The 13591-nt window shown below is 63.2% G+C and overlaps 1 protein-coding gene across 2 annotated transcripts in view; it reads right to left on the bottom strand.

The window, feature by feature from the left end:
• Positions 1-13591, bottom strand: part of LOC111145269 (inositol polyphosphate-5-phosphatase A) — a 183912-nt gene that overhangs the window by 99983 nt on the left and 70338 nt on the right. The gene's annotated exons all lie outside the window — the stretch shown is intronic.

Here is a 13591-nt window from a genome sequence, read left to right as displayed (position 1 = left end):
CCCTGCCCAGGACTCCGGGGGGGCAGTCCCCCGTACCAGGCCGTGCGGAGAACCCCAGCACGCGGCACGCTGAGGGACGGTACGCCACGGGCCCCAGGTCAAGCTGGATCTCATGCTGAACCATCGGCATCTCGGTCACAAGCTGGGATGGCACACGTGCACGGACCTCTGTGCCAACTCCAGGAGCAGCTCTGGCTGGCGTCTGGACACAGGCGACCCTTTCCCACCCGCCCAACACGGCTGTCCAGTTACCTAGTGGCCATTAACGTGCCTCACATGGGACTGCAGCTGTGGGAGAGGACCCCCCACCCCTGCCGGAGGATGGGGACCCTGGAAGGAAAGGCGAGCCACAGCACTGCAGGGCCGGAGCGCCCACCCCCGCTGCCGGCAGGCCAAGCCCTCCAGACTGTCCCCCCACCTGCAGCCATAGCCACAGGGGCTCAGATCTGCGGTCCCATGTCCCCACGCCAGGTCAGTCCAGCACAGCGAGGGGCCGCGCCCAAGCACGGTCTCAGGCTCGAACCAAGCACCACGGCCGTGATTCTTGCCAATGCGTCATCTCTGCATTTGCGACTAAAGGAGGAGCGCGCTGCCAGCTTTAACAGGTGCACCTGGTCTCAGAGGCTTTAAATCTGGAAGCGTGTGGCTGAAGACCAGACCGGACGCGGCCTTACCATGAAGTACTTCCACGCGCCAACTGGACGGCAAGATGCCATCAGGGTGAGAGCATCGGCCGCGGGCTCTGTGCCCCCTCCTGTGGCCGCAGGCAGGTCCCCCCAGACACGGTCTGCCAGGCCATCTGCCACACGGCTGTCCCGCGGTGGGAAACGCTCGGGTATTTAAGATTATTTCCAATTTTTGTCATCATGTAATCTTTGAGGATTCAGACACCGCTTTCTGCAAAAAAGGTTATGTTTTCAAGGAAACTGCTGAGTTATGGGATGGCCTCTTTCCAGGTGTTTGTTTTCCATGGCAAACTGCAGAATGACGTTTTGAGATCAATCTCGGGTTGATGGGAAACCAAAACAGTGGCTCCTGGGCCCGACAGCTGCCAACCTTGTGCCCTTCCCCTTCTTACCAAGTGAGCCCTTCTGCGGAAGAGAGAGGCAGCTGTGTGAGCACGACAGTGACGCGGGGCAGATGGTGGAGAGCGCCACAGCGAGCGGTTCAAGAAAATTCAGGAAACTTCCAGAAGCAAGCGTGAGTGAGACAGACGGATGGCAGCAGGCACCAGGCCCTTCCGGGAGGACCCCGTTTCTTCTCACAAGTACGCCGGCCCGTCTACTGAGCACTCGCGAACCCCCTCGGCCCCAAGTGGCCCCAGCCTGGCCTCTGGCAGGTCCCGGCTTGGCCCAGGGGAGCCACCTGACCCCGATGGCCGCAGCCTCATTCCCTAAATGCCGTGGCTCTGACCTGCGGGGTGAGGCTCACGGGGCGCGCTGTCCTGCTACGGTACCATCTGATTTTGATGGTTTTCTCTACCCTATTTTCTTTGTCACACATTAATGCTCTTATTTTATGATTTCCTTCCTTCTGCTTGCTTTGGGTTAATTTGCTCTTACTTTCAAAACTGTCCAAGCTACGCATTAATGCTACAAACTCCCCTCTATGGACCCCTTTAGGAGCATCTCGCAAATCCCGACGGCTTCCGTTTGTCTTCCAGGTCACCGGACCACGGTTCAAACTGCTCCGTGACGTTCTCTGGACCCGTGCGTGGTTTATTTCCAAATATCCGGGAGTCTTCCCAACACCGGATCCCGACACCGTTTGTTTCCTTCTCGTCTATCTGCTCCGTGCTTAGGCGAAGGTGTGTGATCTTGGCCTCACGCCAGATTCCCACGCGCATGTGAGCAGCTCACGTGGACGCGATCTGAGGCCGGGATGGGAGTGGCTGGAGCGCGCGGGCAGAGTCCTGGGAGAGGTGGCCCTCGGGGCGCCCGAACCCCCGTGGGGCTGCCCTGCACCGTCCGGAGACGTCCTGGCGAGCCTGCCTGGGAGTCTTCTTCCAAGTCTCCTTGACCCTCACTTTGAAAGACGTTTCTGAGGAAACGTAAGGGAAGCTGACCACGCCCCGCCCCGTCCCGCAGCAGCAGACAGGGCCATGGTCTGTGACAGCCATTTCTGTGGCCGCTGCTCTAGTCGGTGTCCCGCCACGGCGGCGGGGTCACACGGGCGGGCAGCGGGCCTCCGCCCACCGGTCTGTGAGGGGAGGCGTCGGAGCCCGTGCCGCCGCCCACCTGGTCTCAGGCCGTCCGCGGTCTTGTCCGCATCCGCGAGTCTGAGATGGGGCACGCACACCCCACCCGCGACGTCCTCTTGAGAACGGACCCCCACGTCCCTACGACGGGTCCCACTGCCCAGGGCACTGCTCGGGCTGAGGCTGACCGCGGCCCCGACACTCTCGCCTCCTTGCGTGCCTTTGCGGGGCGCGCCCTCCTGCACGTCTCACTTTTAAACACCGAGTCTCCTGCCGAAAGAAGGCGGCACAGACGCGAGGACGCGTCCCGCGAGGAGCGGGGGAGCAGGGACCGCCGTGCGACGTGGCAGCTTCGCGGCACAGCAGAGCGCGCCGGCAGAGGCCAGCACCCAAGGGGGACGGGGACGCGGCACACGCGGCCTGTTCGCAGTGACGTCGTGAGGATGCGCCTCGCCACTGCCGCGAACCTGTGACGGGGACGGACCTGTGCCATCTGCGCGGCTCGTCTGGTATTTTAAAAGCCTCGGCCCCTCCTCTCCAGTGTCTGCGCACTTCCTGTTTCTGCTCCTCCTGGGGTCCCTGTGACGCGCGTGCCAGCAGCCCAGACGCGCCGTCCCGGGCAGGGACATCCTGGGACGTCCTTCCACGCTCTGTTCTGAAAGGCTCCCCCGGCCAGGGCCCCACGGGCTCCTGCCCTTCGTCCCGCTCCGCAGCGCCAGCCCCGCCGTTCACCCAACCGATGCCATTTGCCGCCCGGCCGCGGTGCTTTTTGCCACAACACGTCCCAACGGGATGCGGAACTCGGTCCCGCCACAGGGGAGCGTGAGGGTCGAGAGCGTCTCTGTGTCAAGGACCGGCGGAGAGCCAGCGGCCAGCGGGCAGAGGCAGGGAGGCGGGGGTGTGCGGGCAGAGGCAGGGAGGCGGGGGTGTGCGGGCAGAGGCACGAGGAGGACCCTGGCCGGCCTCCCCCAGCGGCTGCTCTGGGTCCCTGGGGAGGAAACGGGGTGGCAGCTCCTCAGACCACTTCCTGCTGGCAGCAAGCCCCCCGTGGACGTTTAGGGGGACGCATCATCCTTCTAAAATCCGTGTCCTTGTCCGAAACATCGTTTCTAGAGGCAGATGCAGTGCCCAGAGCAGAGAGAAATGCCAGGAAACGGCGTTACAGTCAGAAAACAGGACTCTGGGACTGGACACTCTGGATATCTGACAGTCAGAGGCGAGCTCTCTGCTGGGGAGCGGCCACCTCCATTGGGGGACTGGCCCGGAGCATGGGGCTCCTCCTACCTCCGGCCCCAAACCCTAGAGCAGGTGACTGTCCCAATAGAGCCAGCACACCACACAGGGGCTCCCCCCCACACGAGCATCCCGCCAGCGTGGTCGGCCCCTACCACATTCACCTCCCTCCACCCCTGCTCCCGAATCAGACTGGAGAAGAGCAGTCCTTCCTCCACAACCCCCATCCCTCCCAGACAGGCCCATCTGGGCCCCAGCTGGCGACCTTCCTCCTTTGCTGCCACATCCCAGCCGCCCTCAGAAACGTCTGTCAGCCTGCGGACCTGTTCAGACTTCAGTTGGTCAGAACCCCAGGCCCTCGTGTGAGGCACAGGAGTCTCCCTGCCCCGGGTTCTTTCGGCCTCTGCGCCCTCCAGCCACTGGGGAGCACGCATCACCCGCAGGTCCCAAGGGGTGCCTCCTGCTGAGCGCTGACCAGAGCCGGCCAGGCCCTGCAGGCCTCTTGCTGTGACCTCACAGCATTAATGACAGACACGGCACGCATGGAAAATGCTGGGCCACTGCTTCTCGCGGTTTAGGAGCAGGGCACCAAGCAGGTGCACGCCGGGCCCCCCCGGAGGAGGACGTGGGGCACACAGGGTGCAGACCCAGGCAGGGAGGGCTGGCATCCCCCAAGAGGCCCAGGAACAGAACCCCCTCTTCTTGCCACCTCCGGGGTCTAGCCCGGGGGCCTCTGTGCCTGGCCGCCTCTCACTCCGGACACCAGTGAGTGGAAAATGGTCATGGGGAGCCCTGACTCCCAGGGCAGCAAGATGTGCTATTGGCCGTGAGCCCTGTTTTAAGTCCTAAGTCTTCCCACAAACAGAAGGGGCCATCCCCCATTTCCTGCATCCCTGCCAAGCTGCCCCAGGCACCCACTCCTCCCACTCTCCGGCGTGGCCACGGGGACCAGCCCAGAGCTCTGGGATCTCCCCATGCCCACCAAGAGCCACGGCGTCTGTGACTCCAGGCTGCCCGCCACGCCTGACTCGGCCGCGGGCCACCGGTGCAGCCCGGGTCACAGCCCTGCGGGTACGGGGCTTACGGAGGCTGGGGGGGTCTGCTGTGCCCGGACACACCCGCGGTATGGACACACCCAGCGGCTCCTCAGAAGGCACGGGGCCCGATAAAATTAACCTTGTGGCGGCCACCCGCCCCCACTCAGTACCCTGCGTCACCTCATCTGTTAGAGGCAAATAAAAAAGTCAAGCCTAAATGTATAAAAAATTATGACAGAAACCCTAAATAAGGCAGGGCTGCAAGCTTATTGAGTCAAAAATCAATCACTCAATGGGCAAGTGGGTCAGGAGCAGCTCATAAGCCCCAAAGAAATAATTTGCCCAAACACTGGGATTTAACAGCGGAAGACCAAATTTCAACACTTTTAGGAAGTAAATAATGAAAAATCAATTCAGAGGAAAAACAGATCAAGAACCCTGGACCTGACGTGCCGACACATTTATTGCCGAGACGGCTCCTCGGCTGACCCGAAAACTTCGGGAGACGCGTATTTACTTCCAGCACCTTCCAGAGATCAATATTTTTAATTTGGATCCGAGTTATTATTTTTCACATCACAGCAGCGGGGAGCGGAGTAAAGTGGCTCATATTTTAGTGCTAAAAAGATCGATATGACAGCTTCACCTTCACCGCGGGCCCTGCCGCCGGCCGGCCGCCCATCACCGCGTCCCGCGGGGCAGCAGGTACCGCCGAGGGGAGCCGGTCGTTACCGCTGGCAGAGCAGACGGTGTGATTTAGCGGAGCGCGGGGGGCCTGGCGCCCTCGGAAAACCAATCTTGCTGCTTGTGCTCCATCAGGTCTGTCTGGTCCCACCGGTAGGGTGCGGAGGCCGGGCGCAGCTGCGGGAGGGGGCCTCTCCCAGAACACAGCAGCTCCCTCATCAGAAACGCATTTCCTTCCTTCCCCTTCCTCGGATCAAAGAACATCAGTAAACTCCATTAATTTTCCATAAATTTCCCCTAAAATCTTAGGAGAGCAGAGAAGGGATGAGGGATTGATCGTGGGGGGACACCTCCTCCAGGAGCACACCTTCCGGCCTCCCCTCTCTGGCAGGCACTAGGGCCACTGAGGGGGCAGGGAGGGGCCCGGACTGGAGGGAAGGAATACAGCAGCGGCCACCCCCCCACCCCGAGCCCTCCAGCAGATCCAGGTCAGATGGGAGGCAGGCCCCACATGAGGGAGACCCAGACCCTCTCAGAAAAGCGAGTCCAAGGTCAGCACAGGGTCCCTGGGCCTGTGCTCCCACGAGAACACCCTCCTCTCGGCGGTGCTAACATAGCACAGGGCTGGGCGTGAGCACGGGTGCCCCAGAACGGGGAGCGGCAGACAGAGGGAGGAGCATAGTCTGGGGGGGACCAGCAATCCAGGTGTCCCGGGACCAGGAGCTCTGAGCATGGGCACCGGAGTGGGAGTGGGGGAATGTACCACGAGGTCAGGGGCCAGCCCCTCCTAGGTGCAGAGAGAGCCCTCCTGGGGTGAAGCCAGTGCCCCTGGGGCAGGTGGGGCCCTGCCAGGGTGGACGGAGCCCTCCAGGCCCCAGGGCCTGCCCCCAGGATACATGGTCTGAGGACAGGGGACGGAGAGAGCAGCCTCTGCACATCCCTCGGACAGGGGGGTTTTCGAAGCAAAGCTTTTAGGCCAGGGCGGGGGAGGGGTCCGCTGGAGGGGAGCCTTCGGGGGCACCTGACGGTCTCCGGTGTCCTCCCAGCCTCCCCTGCACACAAACGAAGCCAGGCTCCCGGGATGCCATGGTGTCCTCACAGAAGAGCGGCTCGCCCAGGCACCTCTTTCCACAAACCGGATCAGCCAAGGGCTGAAGGCGCCAGCTGGGACCCCGCGGGCAGCGGGGGCGTCTGGTCTCCTCACTGTAGGCCGGAGCCCACGCGCTTCCCCGGGGCCTCTAGGTGACACCAAGTTCCCGGTGCTCAAGGACGCCGACACGGCGGTGGCGTCAGACCCTCTGCCCAGAAGGAGCCCTGCTCCGAGAGTTCGAGAAGTCAGCTCACATGCGTGAAGGCAGGCCTGTGGTCACAAAAGTGCTCTCCACTGACCCCACGTGCTCTCGCTGCGGCGAGGCCCCAAGGACGAGTGATCGGCTCTGGCCTGCCACTGCCCGGGAGCGCTCAGTCTTTCAGACCCTCGAGGGGCCTATAGCTAGGGCCCTAATAAGACGGCCTCCCTCCTGGACCACCAGCAGTGCAAACACCAGCCCAGCACCAACGAGGATGGCCTGTGCCAGTCCCGCCGGCCCCTGCCTGTCCCACAGGACACGTCGGGTATGCTCGGCAAACACAACACCTGGGCTGGGTCCAGCTGCTGTGCACGCATCTGAGGTCGCCAGCCACACGTCAGGGACTGGCTAAGGGGCCATCGTGGGCTGCCTTCCTTGGTGGATGTGGCCAGGCCCACCTGTGGGGACAGGGCCACAGCAGCCATGGCCATGCTATCCACACTCTGAGTCAAGGGCCGGCCCCGCTCCCTCTTCCCTGCCTGGCCATCCACATATCCGGGCTCTCAAAGGCCCCGTGGGGTCCTGCGCTGTGGCGTGCAGGCTAGAACAGGGGCACCCAGTCCTCCAGCTTCCCTACCACACACACAGCCCAGCCGGTGTCTGCCACTGAGTGGGAGCTGCAGAGAGGAAGCCACCGGATGAGCCCATATGTCCCACAGCCTTCCGTTCCAGAGCGCTGCTGTCCCAGAACCCCGAGGGCTCCCCGGGTACCTGGCCCCGGCCTGCAGCGTATCGGAGAGACCTCGACACGGCGTGTGGGGTGCCCAGGCCGGCCGGCATGTCCTGCTTCGGGAGCCGGGTGCCCCCATCCTCCTCCTCCTCCTCGTAGGTCACCCAGTGGGGGCAGGATGGGGGTCGCCGGGGCAAGGGAGGGGCTGCGGGGGTGGCCTCTGGCTGGAGGAGCCTGGAATTCACCCGCATAGATGAGCCTGTCCACCCCACCCCGGGCCTGCCCGTCACACAAATGAGCAGCAGGACAGAGACGCTCACTCCTGCACTGAAGCAAGATGAGGAAATTATACCAAAATAAATTTGCAATTTCTTCCTCATTTAGGAAAGCCGTTAGCTTCACACGCCCTAGCGACGTTCAGGCTTTTCGTGCGGTGAGTGATCTGTTTTCTACGTCCCTCCCGTGATGTGAGACACAACTCCTGTGCTCTCAGGTCTCCGATCGATAGATACACGGAAGGCCTGAAAACGTCCCGGCCACTTCCTCCGTGTCGAGGCCTGCGTGGCCGTGCCCTGCTGCAAAGTCAACCGTGACCGGTACAGGACGCCTGAGAATGCAGGTGGAGATTCCTGGTAGGCCAATCCTGGCAGGCTTCCTGGGGGAAGCACTTCAGAGCCTTTCAGGAATCCAAGCACACCCTGCGGCTGGGGGTGCTCGCCGCAGTCCAGATGGGAGCAGCTCGCTCCAAGCAGGTAGAGCTCCACGCATCCTCTAGGGACCCTCCTCCCTGAGCCTGGATGCCTGACAGCCCTGCATGCCTCCTGGGCTGCTGGGCCCAGCACACACAGTACTGGGGAACCCGAGCGCCCAGGTCCAGGAAGCCAGCACGGCCTGGAGAGTCCCGCCTGCCTTGGAGCCCATCCCTGTGCCCGAGCAGGTGTACGAATCACCGTCACACATCACGTGCCTGACTCTAACTGCTCCTCCACACGGACCCAGTCACTGACCCGCTGACGTGCGGACGGGGCAATGTCCTCGGGGGGCGAACAGAACCGCAGGGGTGGGGGCACGGGCAAAGAGCAGGGGTGCTCGTGAGCAGGGGAAGGAGGGCCCCACGGGAGAGGCGGAGGCCGTGTGCAGCAGGGGACGGGGGTGCATACTGAGGGCAGGGCTGGGGGTGCCAGTGAGCGAGGAGGGAACAGGCAGGACATGCGGCAAGGTGGCTGCCACCTCCTCCCAGAAGACAGGCACCGCGGGGCCTCCGTCCACGGGGAGCGACCACCCAGTGACCACGATGCCTGCCTCCACCTGCCCCCGTTTATGCATGTTCCAGGAGGCGGGGACGTCCCATGGACCCTGGGGATGCTGGGGATCAGCCCAGGGTGCCGAGCGGTGGCCACTGGCTTCTCCACCAGACGCTGCAGTGTCCCCAGCGACCTCCGGTCTGTCCCCAACGTGAACTGCAGGTCACGTGGCATCCCACTTCATAGTGCATGGGAGGGACCCGGGAGCAGGCAGGAGGTGGAGGGCCGGGGGACGGGGAGGGGGTGCCCAGGGGTCCAGTCCCACTGGGAGGGATGTCTCCTGCTCTCCTCTTCGGCCAGTCCTGGTGCAGCACCGGCAACACTAACCTCCCGTCCCACTACCTGGCGTTCTTTGTCCACGTGGCAAGAGCAGGACAAGAGCGCCTTCAGACCTGCCACGGATTAACTCTGCAACGTCTGCGTTCTTTGTGGGCAGATCCAAAGCCTTAACAGGAGGTTATGAGCTCAGAGCCTGCCGGGATGCGGGCAGACTCAGCACTGAGTCGCGGAGAACACCCCCTCATGGAGAGGGCAGCCGGGCTGTCCATCTGCTTCCCGCGCAGTGAAGCAGCGGCTGGCAAGGTCCGGTCCTCTCGGGCAGTCCAGGCAGGCGTCCAGGCTCGGGCACCTTGGGGGCGAGCCTCTTCCTCATGGGGTCTTTGCTGCCATGTGGCTTCTAGCACCCTGGTCCCTCCCCTCCCCCCACCTTGTCCCCTGCCTTGCCCTGGAGGAGTCCATCTCCAAATGTGGGGGCCCCAGGCCCGACCCACGGTCTTAAACAAATCTAAACCCCGTCAGGCCCCCATTCTGAGCTCACGCCGGCATAGCCACAGCCCTGCCCCCGACGGGGAGGGACGAAAGGCCCCCACGTCACGCACAACGCAGTCTCGGCTCTCCCTTCGCTCTCTCGGACTCAGAGCACGCCCACTGGGCACCCAGGATGGTGGACAGACCCCAGGCCCTGGATCAGAGCAGGAGGGCGACAACCGGGGTTCAGGGGTGCAGAGCAGAGGAGTGCCAGAAGTGAGGGGGCCATCAGGGGTGCCTCCCGGGCAGATGCCGCAGGAGGCAAGGGCCTGAGGGCACCCAGGGGCCCCCACACCGGACGCAGAACGCGAGTCCCGGCCCACCCGTCCAGATCACATGTGGCTGTGAGGATGCCAGGGGCCGGGGCCGTCAGTCTGCCCCAGGGATGCCCCCGCGCGGTCCATGGACAGGACGGCTCCCTCCAGAGCCCGGCCGCGCCCCGAGGGGGCCGACCTCCGATGTTGACGTCCTGGGAGAAACGGGAGCAGGCACTGACCGGGGCAGCAGCCAGGTCTCCGCACGGGGACAGCTGGTCTCAGGGAACGGCCCCCGCGTGTCTCTTCCGAGCAAACGAAATCTACCACGAAATCTAACACGATCCTTGTTTTAAGTCAGAAAAGCCTCGGGAGCATCTCCCGGATCAAGTGCTGCTCTGGCGCCACCTCCTGGTGACGGGAAGCATCGGCGGGCTCCTGCCTAGGCCCGCGGGGTGCCCCACCCAGCCCCCCGGTCGAGTCCCCCAGCTCAGACTTCCTCCAGTCCACAGCCCCCCCAAGGCCCAGAGCCCCCCCTGGTCCCAACCCCCCCCCAGGCAGACCCCCGCGGTCCGGCCCCCCAGGCTTCTGCAGCACGGCAGACCCCCACGTGGGGTCACGCTCACAGACCAGGTGCTTCGGGGTCGCCCTCTTTCTGGGAACAGACCACTATTTTCTGATCCCTATTAATGCCTGTGACAGCATTTATGTACGAGATAAATTCATTTCAATTTCCTTTTTCAATTAATGGCCTATTATTTGAACCACACTCAGCTAAAAATATTGCTCCAATACTATTAATCTTGTAAAAATTAAATTTTCCTCCCTCTGACAGCCAGAGGCCAGCAGGTGGAGGTGAGAGGGTGGCCACAGCCAGTGCAGCCCAGCCCTGCCCAGGACTCCGGGGCGGCAGTCCCCCGTACCAGGCCGTGCGGAGAACCCCAGCACGCGGCACGCTGAGGGACGGTACGCCACGGGCCCCAGGTCAAGCTGGATCTCATGCTGAACCATCGGCATCTCGGTCACAAGCTGGGATGGCACACGTGCACGGACCTCTGTGCCAACTCCAGGAGCAGCTCTGGCTGGCGTCTGGACACAGGCGACCCTTTCCCACCCGCCCAACACGGCTGTCCAGTTACCTAGTGGCCATTAACGTGCCTCACATGGGACTGCGGCTGTGGGAGAGGACCCCCCACCCCTGCCGGAGGATGGGGACCCTGGAAGGAAAGGCGAGCCACAGCACTGCAGGGCCGGAGCGCCCACCCCCGCTGCCGGCAGGCCAAGCCCTCCAGACTGTCCCCCCACCTGCAGCCATAGCCACAGGGGCTCAGATCTGCGGTCCCATGTCCCCACGCCAGGTCAGTCCAGCACAGCGAGGGGCCGCGCCCAAGCACGGTCTCAGGCTCGAACCAAGCACCACGGCCGTGATTCTTGCCAATGCGTCATCTCTGCATTTGCGACTAAAGGAGGAGCGCGCTGCCAGCTTTAACAGGTGCACCTGGTCTCAGAGGCTTTAAATCTGGAAGCGTGTGGCTGAAGACCAGACCGGACGCGGCCTTACCATGAAGTACTTCCACGCGCCAACTGGACGGCAAGATGCCATCAGGGTGAGAGCATCGGCCGCGGGCTCTGTGCCCCCTCCTGTGGCCGCAGGCAGGTCCCCCCAGACACGGTCTGCCAGGCCATCTGCCACACGGCTGTCCCGCGGTGGGAAACGCTCGGGTATTTAAGATTATTTCCAATTTTTGTCATCATGTAATCTTTGAGGATTCAGACACCGCTTTCTGCAAAAAAGGTTATGTTTTCAAGGAAACTGCTGAGTTATGGGATGGCCTCTTTCCAGGTGTTTGTTTTCCATGGCAAACTGCAGAATGACGTTTTGAGATCAATCTCGGGTTGATGGGAAACCAAAACAGTGGCTCCTGGGCCCGACAGCTGCCAACCTTGTGCCCTTCCCCTTCTTACCAAGTGAGCCCTTCTGCGGAAGAGAGAGGCAGCTGTGTGAGCACGACAGTGACGCGGGGCAGATGGTGGAGAGCGCCACAGCGAGCGGTTCAAGAAAATTCAGGAAACTTCCAGAAGCAAGCGTGAGTGAGACAGACGGATGGCAGCAGGCACCAGGCCCTTCCGGGAGGACCCCGTTTCTTCTCACAAGTACGCCGGCCCGTCTACTGAGCACTCGCGAACCCCCTCGGCCCCAAGTGGCCCCAGCCTGGCCTCTGGCAGGTCCCGGCTTGGCCCAGGGGAGCCACCTGACCCCGATGGCCGCAGCCTCATTCCCTAAATGCCGTGGCTCTGACCTGCGGGGTGAGGCTCACGGGGCGCGCTGTCCTGCTACGGTACCATCTGATTTTGATGGTTTTCTCTACCCTATTTTCTTTGTCACACATTAATGCTCTTATTTTATGATTTCCTTCCTTCTGCTTGCTTTGGGTTAATTTGCTCTTACTTTCAAAACTGTCCAAGCTACGCATTAATGCTACAAACTCCCCTCTATGGACCCCTTTAGGAGCATCTCGCAAATCCCGACGGCTTCCGTTTGTCTTCCAGGTCACCGGACCACGGTTCAAACTGCTCCGTGACGTTCTCTGGACCCGTGCGTGGTTTATTTCCAAATATCCGGGAGTCTTCCCAACACCGGATCCCGACACCGTTTGTTTCCTTCTCGTCTATCTGCTCCGTGCTTAGGCGAAGGTGTGTGATCTTGGCCTCACGCCAGATTCCCACGCGCATGTGAGCAGCTCACGTGGACGCGATCTGAGGCCGGGATGGGAGTGGCTGGAGCGCGCGGGCAGAGTCCTGGGAGAGGTGGCCCTCGGGGCGCCCGAACCCCCGTGGGGCTGCCCTGCACCGTCCGGAGACGTCCTGGCGAGCCTGCCTGGGAGTCTTCTTCCAAGTCTCCTTGACCCTCACTTTGAAAGACGTTTCTGAGGAAACGTAAGGGAAGCTGACCACGCCCCGCCCCGTCCCGCAGCAGCAGACAGGGCCATGGTCTGTGACAGCCATTTCTGTGGCCGCTGCTCTAGTCGGTGTCCCGCCACGGCGGCGGGGTCACACGGGCGGGCAGCGGGCCTCCGCCCACCGGTCTGTGAGGGGAGGCGTCGGAGCCCGTGCCGCCGCCCACCTGGTCTCAGGCCGTCCGCGGTCTTGTCCGCATCCGCGAGTCTGAGATGGGGCACGCACACCCCACCCGCGACGTCCTCTTGAGAACGGACCCCCACGTCCCTACGACGGGTCCCACTGCCCAGGGCACTGCTCGGGCTGAGGCTGACCGCGGCCCCGACACTCTCGCCTCCTTGCGTGCCTTTGCGGGGCGCGCCCTCCTGCACGTCTCACTTTTAAACACCGAGTCTCCTGCCGAAAGAAGGCGGCACAGACGCGAGGACGCGTCCCGCGAGGAGCGGGGGAGCAGGGACCGCCGTGCGACGTGGCAGCTTCGCGGCACAGCAGAGCGCGCCGGCAGAGGCCAGCACCCAAGGGGGACGGGGACGCGGCACACGCGGCCTGTTCGCAGTGACGTCGTGAGGATGCGCCTCGCCACTGCCGCGAACCTGTGACGGGGACGGACCTGTGCCATCTGCGCGGCTCGTCTGGTATTTTAAAAGCCTCGGCCCCTCCTCTCCAGTGTCTGCGCACTTCCTGTTTCTGCTCCTCCTGGGGTCCCTGTGACGCGCGTGCCAGCAGCCCAGACGCGCCGTCCCGGGCAGGGACATCCTGGGACGTCCTTCCACGCTCTGTTCTGAAAGGCTCCCCCGGCCAGGGCCCCACGGGCTCCTGCCCTTCGTCCCGCTCCGCAGCGCCAGCCCCGCCGTTCACCCAACCGATGCCATTTGCCGCCCGGCCGCGGTGCTTTTTGCCACAACACGTCCCAACGGGATGCGGAACTCGGTCCCGCCACAGGGGAGCGTGAGGGTCGAGAGCGTCTCTGTGTCAAGGACCGGCGGAGAGCCAGCGGCCAGCGGGCAGAGGCAGGGAGGCGGGGGTGTGCGGGCAGAGGCAGGGAGGCGGGGGTGTGCGGGCAGAGGCAGGGAGGCGGGGGTGTGCGGGCAGAGGCAG

Source organism: Enhydra lutris, unplaced genomic scaffold, assembly GCF_002288905.1.
Source record: "Enhydra lutris kenyoni isolate GAN:26980312 unplaced genomic scaffold, ASM228890v2 scaffoldscaffold12, whole genome shotgun sequence".
Classification (NCBI taxonomy): domain Eukaryota; kingdom Metazoa; phylum Chordata; class Mammalia; order Carnivora; family Mustelidae; genus Enhydra; species Enhydra lutris.
This window is presented reverse-complemented; position numbering and strand designations above follow the sequence as displayed.